At 40.5% G+C, this 8,746-nt stretch overlaps 1 non-coding gene across 1 annotated transcript; it reads right to left on the bottom strand.

The window, feature by feature from the left end:
* Window positions 1–1,667: 1,667 nt before the first annotated feature.
* On the bottom strand, window positions 1,668–1,771 carry LOC112774410 (small nucleolar RNA R71). The gene has a single exon (XR_003188902.1). It is a non-coding gene; the product is annotated as a small nucleolar RNA R71 (small nucleolar RNA).
* Window positions 1,772–8,746: the final 6,975 nt, after the last annotated feature.

Raw genomic sequence — 8,746 nt, 5'->3', positions numbered from 1 at the left:
AATGGTCTGTTCTTTTTAATTTCCTCAGAGTGCCGAGAGTTTTGATTTGAGATCGCTTCTAATTGCATGTATTTCCATTCTCGACCTTCTACTCTCTTTGTAGATCCTTCCGACCTCTCGTTGTTGTTGGTTCTTTTCAAGTGCTTTAAGCGGTCTTAATGTTCTATACCCCTGGATTTGATGAGTTTTTGTCCCGTTGGATTCCAGAGTATCCTTTAGTGTGGTGTACGCGTTTTTGTGCGGTGTTCTGTTTTCCATATCTGAATTGTGGTCTTGTATGACCGTCCGCCATGGTGTTGGGAATGACTTCCAGTTCTCCGCAACAGCGCCAATGTTCCGAGGGTTACCTGAAACTTAGGTCGATCTCGGACGAGATCTTCTGTACTGGTCAGAGATGACGTGTCCGGCTGGTGGTGGCGCCGAGCTGTCGTGTCGATTTGTAGATTGGCTGTACTGCTGATCCTTTGTCACCGGAGGGTGGGGGGGTACCTGCAAGAGACTTCGATGCTTAAGTTAGCATGGGTATTAAGCAGGTTTATGTAGAATTAGAGTATGAGTTATACCTGGGTGCTCCAGTGGTATTTATATAGTGTGGGCTGACCTTTCCGATAAGATAGTTAGTTATATTATCTTATCTTATCTTATTTTAAGTGAAGTCAGCTTATCTTCAAGAGAACCGCCTTTATCTCTATAGGCTTGGGTTGCCTTTGGATTTGGTCGTGTTCCTCTATTTGGGCCCTTTATTGGGCTTTCCTGTCGATTGGCCGACCTTTTTGAGAAGAGGTCGGGCAGCCTGACCTGAAGAGGTCGGTCCTTGTCGCCAATCATCCCAGGTCGGATATCTCGACCCAGGGTATGAACACACCAATAATTAAAATAAATAAAAAATATTTTCCTTTTATTTTAATTTTAAAATTCGAATTTTCTGTCTCTCATCTCTTTCTATTTATTTATTTATTTACTAACACTTCTCCTCTTCTTATAATTCGAACCCTCTCTCCCTCTCTGTGTTCGAATTCTTCATCTTTTCTCTTCTTTATTCTACTCTTCTATTCTTCTACTCACATAAAGGAATCTCTATACTATGACATAGAGGATTCCTATTCTTTTCTGTTCTCTTCTTTTTCATATGAGCAGGAGCAAGGATAAGAACATTCTTGTTGAAGCTAATCCGGAACCTGAAAAGACTCTAAAGAGGAAGCTAAGAGAAGCTAAAGCACAACACTCTGGAGAGGACCTGACAGAATTTTTCAAAAAAGAAGAAGAGATGGCCGAACCCAATAACAATGGTGGAGATGCAAGGAAATGCTTGGTGACTTTATTGCACCCTCTTCTGACTTCTGTGGAAGAAGCATCTCAATTCCTGCAAGTGGAGCAAACAACTTTGAGCTTAAGCCTCAATTAGTTTCTCTGATGCAGCAGAATTGCAAGTTTCATAGACTTCCATTGGAAGATCCTCATCAGTTTTTAGATGAATTTTTGCAAATCAGTGATACTGTTAAGACCAATGGGTTAATCCTGAGGTCTACAGACTTATGTTTTTCCCCTTTGCTGTAAGAGACAGAGCTAGAACATGGTTGGACTCACAACTTAAAGATTAGCCTGAACTCTTGGGAAAAGTTGGTCAATGCTTTCTTGGCCAAATTATTTCCACCTCAAAGTTGAGCAAGCTTAGAGTGGAAGTCCAAACCTTCAGACAGAAGGAAGGTGAATCCCTCTATGAAGCTTGGGAAAGATACAAGCAATTGATCAGAAGGTGTCCTTCTGACATATTTTTAGAATGGAGCATCATATGTATATTCTATGATGGTCTGTCTGAATTATCCAAGATGTCATTAGACCACTCTGCTGGAGGATCTCTTCATCTGAAGAAGACGCCTGTAGAAGCCCAGGAACTCATTGAAATGGTTGCAAATAACCAGTTCATGTACACTTCTGAAAGAAATCCTGTGAATAATGGGACAACTCAGAAAAAGAAGTTCTTGAGATTGATACTCTAAATACCATATTGGCTCAGAACAAAATATTGACTCAGCAAGTCAATATAATTTCTTAGAGTCTGTCTGGAATGCAAGCTGCATCAGGCAGTACTAAGGAAGCTTCCTCTGAAGAAGAAGCCTATGACCCTGAGAACCCTGGAATGGAAGAAGTGAATTACATGGGAGATTCTATGAAAACACTTACAATCCTTCATGGAGGAATCATCCTAATCTCTAATGGAAGGATCAATAGAAGCCTAATCAAGGCTTCAATAATAATAATGGTAGAAGAAACAGGTTTGGCAATAGCAAACCTTTTCCAATCATCTTCTCAGCAACAGACAGAGAATTCTAAGCAGAGCCACTCTGACTTAGCAACTGTAGTCTCTGATATATCTAAAACCACTCTCAGTTTCATGAACTGAAGTAAGGTCCTCCATTAGAAAATTTGGAGGCACAAGTGGTCAGCTGAGTAAAAAAGTTACTGAACTCCCTCCTAGTACTCTCCCAAGTAATACAGAAGAGAATCCAAAAGAGAGTGCAAGGCCATAAATATAACCAACATGGCCAAACCTAGTGAGGAAGAAAAGACAGTGATTTCAGTGAGGAATACCTCAATGGACATCTACTGGCCTCAAAGGAGTTTCCTAATGAGGAACTAAATGAATCTAAGGCTCATATAGAGACCATAGAGATTCCACTGAACTTCCTATTGCCATTCATGAGCTCTGATGAGTATTCTCCCTCTGAAGAGGATGAAGATATTATTGAAGAGCAAGTTGCTCAATATTTAGGAGCAATCATGAAGCTGAATGCCAAGCTATTTGGTAATGAGACTTGGGAGGATGAACCTCCATTGCTCATTAATGAACTAAATGATCTGGTTCAACTGAATTACCTCAGAAGAAACAGGATCCTGGAAAGTTCTTAATACCTTGTACCATAGGCACCATGACTTTAAGAAAGCTCTGTGTGACCTTGGGTCAAGTAAAACCTCATGCCCCTCTCTGTAATGGAGAAATTAGGGATCTTTGAGGTGCAAGCTGCAAGAATCTCACTAGAGATGGCAGACAATTCAAGGAAACAGTCTTATGGACTTGTAGAGGATGTCTTAGTGAAGGTTGAAGGCTTGTACATCCCTGCTAATTTCATAATCCTAGACACTGGGAAGGGATGAAGATGAATCCATCATCCTTGGAAGACCCCTTCCTAACCACAGCAAGAGCTGTGATTGATGTGGATAGAGGAGAGCTAGTCCTTCAATTGAATGAGGACTACCTTGTGTTTAAGGCTCAATGATCTTCTTCTGTAACCATGGAGAGGAAGCATGAAAGCTTCTCTCAGTACAAGTCAAACAGAGTCCTCACACTCAACTTTCTAAGTTTGGTGTTGGGAGCCAACACCATTAAACTCTAATTCTCTGTGAAGCTCTAAGAGCTTCACTATCAAGCTATTGACATTAAAAAGTACTTGTTGGGAGGCAACCCAATGTTATTTAATTATATTATCTATTTTCCATTGTTATTTATGTTTTTTTTGGTTGATGATCATGTGAAGTCACAAAAACAAATCAAAAATCAAAAATAGAATGAAAAATAACATAAAAATAGCACACCCTGGAGGACAAGCTTACTGGCGTTTAAATGCTAGTAAGGGTAGCAGAATGGGCATTTAACACCCAGCCTGGCAGCATTCTGGGTGTTAAACGCCAGAATGGGCAGCACTCTGGGCGTTTAATGCCAGAAAGGGTTGTCTGGCACAGGCTGGCGTTAAACGCTAGAAATGGGCATCTGGCTGGCGTTTAACGCCAGAAATGGGCAGCAGAGTGGCGTTTAACGCCAGGAAAGGTAGCAGAGCTGGCGTTAAACGCCAGGATTGGCACAGAATGGCGTTTGAACGCCAGGATGGTGCAAGGACTCAAATTCCTTGACACCTCAGGATCTGTGGACCCCACAGGATTTCCACCTACCCCACTTCTTCTTCTCTCCTCTTCACACCTTTCCATAACACTCTTCCCCAAACACCATTGACCAATCACCTCAATACCTCTTTCCCAAATATCCTTCACCTATCAAATCCTACCCTCTTCCCCACAACCTCTTCACCACTCACATCCATCCATCATTAAACCCCACCTACCTCACCATTCAAATTCAAACCATTTCCCTCCCAAACCCACCCACACATGGCCAAATACCCTCTCTCCCTTACCCTATAAATACCCCTTCTTACCACCTCCATCTTCACACAACATACACAATACTACCCCCCTTGGCCAAACCCTCTACACTACTCCATCTCCTCCAATTCTTCTTCTTCTACCCCTTTCTTTCTTCTTTTGCTCGAGGACGAGCAAGTCTTCTAAGTTTGGTGTGGGAAAAGTTAAAGCTTTTTGTTTTTTTCCATAACCATCAATGGCACCTAAAGCCGGAGAAACCTCTAGAAAGAGGAAAGGGAAGGTAATTGCTTCCACCTCCGAGTCATGGGATATGGAGAGATTCATCTCAAAGGTCCATCAAGACCACTTCTATAAAGTTGTGGCCAAGAAAAAGGTGATCCCTGAGGTCCCCTTTAAGCTTAAAAAGAGTGAATATCCGGAGATCCGACATGAAATGCGAAGAAGAGGTTGGGAAATTCTCACTAACCCCATTTAACAAGTCGGGATCTTAATGGTTCAAGAGTTCTATGCCAATGCATGGATCACTAAGAGCCATGACCAAAGTGTGAACCCGAACCCAAGAATTGTCTCACAATGGTTTGGGAAAACTACTTGAATTTTAGTCCGGAAAATGTGAGGTTAGCATTCAACTTGCCAATGATGCAAGGAGATCATCACCCTTTCACTAGAAGGGTCAACTTTGATCAAAGATTTGACCAAGTCCTTAGGGACATTTGTGTGGAAGGCGCTCAATGGAAGAGAGATTCAAGAGGCAAGCCGGTTCAACTAAGAAGGCTTGACTTCAAACCCGTGGCTAGAGGATGGTTGAAGTTCATCCCAACGCTCTATAATTCCTACTAGCAACCGGTCTAAAGTTACAATAGACCGGCCATCATGATCCATAGTATCATGAGTGGAGAGAAAGTAGAAGTTCATGAGATCATATCCCTAGAACTCTACAAGGTGGTGGACAAGTCTTCCACTTTGGCAAGGTTAGTCTTCCCTCATCTCATTTGTCACCTATGCAATTTAGTTGGAGTTGTCATATAGGAAGACACCCTCATTGAAGAGGACAAGCCCATTACTAAGAAAAGGATGGAGCAAACAAGAGAGCCCACTCATGGACCTCAACAAGAGCATGAGGAAATTCCTCATTATGAAATTCCTGAGATGCCTCAAGGGATGCACTTTCCTCCACAAAATTATTGGGAGCAAATCAACACCTCCCTAGGAGAATTGAGTTCCAACATGGGACAACTAAGGATGGAGCACCAAGAGATTCCATCCTCCTCCATGAAATTAGAGAAGACCAAAGAGCCATGAGGGAGGAGCAACAAAGGCAAGGAAGAGACATTAAGGAGCTAAAGCACTCTATAAGATCTTCAAGAGGAAGAACAAGCCGCCATCACTAAGGTGGACCCGTTCTTTAATTTTCTTGTTCTTTATTTTCTGTTTTTCGTTTTCTATGCCTTATATTTTATCTATGTCTTTGTCTTTATTACATGATCATTAGTGTCTATGTCTATGTCTTAAAGTTATGAATGTCCTATGAATCCATCACCTTTCTTAAATGAAAATGTTTTAATTGCAAAAGAATAAGAAGTACATGGTTTCGAATTCTATCTTGAAATTAGTTTAATTATTTTGATGTGGTGGCAATACCTTTTATTTTCTAAATGAATGCTTGAACAGTGCATATTTTTGAATTTGTTGTTTATGAATGTTAAAATTGTTGGCTCTTGAAAGAATGATGAAAAAGGAGAATATTATTGATAATCTAAAAAATCATAAAATTGATTCTTGAAGCAAGAAAAGCAGTGAAAAGCTTGCGAAAAAAAAAAGAGAAAGAAAAAATGGCGAAAAAAAAGAAAAGAAAAAGCAAGCAGAAAAGCCAATGGTCTTTTAAACCAAAAGGCAAGGGTAAAATAAAAAGGATCCAAGGATTTGAGCATTAATGGATAGGAGGGCCCAAAGGAATAAAATCCTGGCCTGAGCGGCTAAACAAGCTGTCCCTAACCATGTGCTTGTGGCATGAAGGTGTCAAGTGAAAAGCTTGAGACTGAGCGGTTAAAGTCGTGGTCCAAAGCAAAAAGAGTGTGCTTAAGAGCCCTGGACACCTCTAATTGGGAACTTTAGCAAAGCTGAGTCACAATCTAAAAAAGTTCACCCAATTATGTGTCTGTGGCATTTATGTATCCGGTGGTAATACTGGAAAACAAAATGCTTAGGGTCACGGTCAAGACTCATAAAGTAGCTGTGTTCAAGAATCAACATACTGAAATAGGAGAATCAATAACACTATCTGAATTCTAAGTTCCTATAGATGCCAATCATTCTGAACTTCAAAGGATAAAGTGAGATGCCAAAACTGTTCAGAAGCAAAAAGGCTACAAGTCCCGCTCATCTAATTGGAACTAAGTTCATTGATAAGTTGGAATTCATTGTATATTCTCTTCTTTTATCCTATTTTATTTTAGTTTGCTTGGGGACAAGCAACAATCTAAGTTTGGTATTGTGATGAGCGATAATTTATACCCTTTTTGGCATTGTTTTACATAGTTTTTAGTATGTTTAGTTACTTTTTATATATTTTAATAGTTTTTATTCAAAATAAACATTTTGGACTTTACTATGATTTCGTGTATTTTTTGTGATCAGGCATTTTCTGACTGAATTGAGGGACCTGAACAAAAATCTGATTCAGAGGCTGAAAAGGACTGCAGATGCTGTTGGATTCTGACCTCCCTGCACTCGAAGTGAATTTATGAGCTACAGAATCCAATTGGTGCTCTCTTAATTGCGTTGAAAAGTAGACATCCTGGGCTTTCCAGCAATATATAATAGTTCATACTTTGCCTGAGATTTGATGGCTCAAACTGGCATTCAAGTCAGCCTAAAATATTTGCGTAAAACGCCCAAACTGGCACCAGATTGGAGTTAAACGCCTAACTGCACCAAAGCTGGCTTTAACTCCAGAAAAAGCCTAAGCACGAAAAGCTTTAATGCTCAGCCCAAGCACACACCAAGTGGGCCCCGAAAGTGGATTTCTGCACTATCTGCATCAGTTACTCATTTTCTGAAACCCTAGGTTACTAGTTTAGTATAAAAATACTTTTAGAGATTTATTTTACATCGAGAGAATATCTTTTGATCATTGTACACGTCTGGAGGCTGGCCTCATGGCATGCCTAGACCTTTCATTATGTATTTTCAACGGTGGAGTTTCTACATCCCATAGATTAAGGTGTGGAGCTCTGCTGTTCTTCATGAATTAATGCAATTACTACTATTTTCTATTCATTCACGCCTACTTCTTCTCTAAGATATACTCTCGTACTTAATTCAGTTAAGTCAGAATGAAGGGGTGACCCGTGACAATCACCTAACTTCGTTATCGCTTAGCCAAGATCGGAGCTGACACCACAAAGGGTCTACATGATTTCAACGTAGTCATTGGACGACAGCTGGAGTATATTCTCTTGGGTTTCTAATCAAGGACTCACGTCTTCTCTCCTGACAACAGAGCAGCTGAATCTGAGATTAACCTTTGTGGTATAGGCTAGAACCATTGGCAGCATTCCTGGGATCCGGAAAGTCTAAACCTTGTCTGTGGTATTTCGAGTAGGATCCAGGATCCGAAAAGTCTAAACCTTGTCTGTGGTATTCCGAGTAGGATCTGGGAAGGGATGACTATGATGAGCTTCAAACCTGCGAATGTGGGGTGCAAGTGACAGTGCGCAAAAGGACAATGGTCTATTCCGACGCTAGCAGAAACCGACAGATGATTAGCCCTGCGGTGACAGCACAGATGGATTTGTTTTCATCCGAGAGGATCATACAGCTTGCCATGGAAGGAGGTAACACATGGTTGGAAGAAGGCAGTAGGAAAGCAGAAGTTCAGAAGCAACAACGCATCTCCAGACGCTTATTTGAAATTTCCACCAATGAATTACATAAGTATCTCTATCTTATTTTCTGTTTTATTTATATTTTAATTATCAAAACATCATAACCAATTGAATTTGCCTGACTGAGATTTACAAGGATGACCATAACTTGCTTCAAGCCGAGAATCTCCGTGGGATGACCCTTACTCACGTAAGTTATTACTTGGATGACCTGTGCACTTGCTGGTTAGTTGTGCGGAGTTGTGAAAAAGAGTTGAGATTACGATCGTGCGTACCAAGTTGTGGCGCAGTCGAGATCACAATTTTGTGCACCACTATACAATAAGTATCAAAGGCTTGGGAAGTAAATTCACCAGCAATATCAAGGTGAATTGCTTTCATTGGATTTTCTGGAAACTGTGCTTTTAATCAAATAGTTTGAGCAAGTAATCTCGCAAACGCCAGGTTGCGAGAAGACAATAAGCACACATGTAACCATCTCGAAGATGCATCTATTAGGACCATAAAATATCTAAAAGATCCATATGGTGAATGAATAGGTTCACATATATCACTTGAATCCTTTCTAGGAATTTAGGGGACTCAAATCCAATCTTTACTGGTGATGGCCTTAAAATCAGCTTTCTTTGAGAACATGCAGCACAACAAAATTCACTAGATTTAAGAATCATTTGGTTCTTTAGTGAATGTCCATGAGAGTT

Source organism: Arachis hypogaea, chromosome 18, assembly GCF_003086295.3.
Source record: "Arachis hypogaea cultivar Tifrunner chromosome 18, arahy.Tifrunner.gnm2.J5K5, whole genome shotgun sequence".
In the NCBI taxonomy this organism is placed as follows: Eukaryota; Viridiplantae; Streptophyta; class Magnoliopsida; order Fabales; family Fabaceae; genus Arachis; species Arachis hypogaea.
This window is presented reverse-complemented; position numbering and strand designations above follow the sequence as displayed.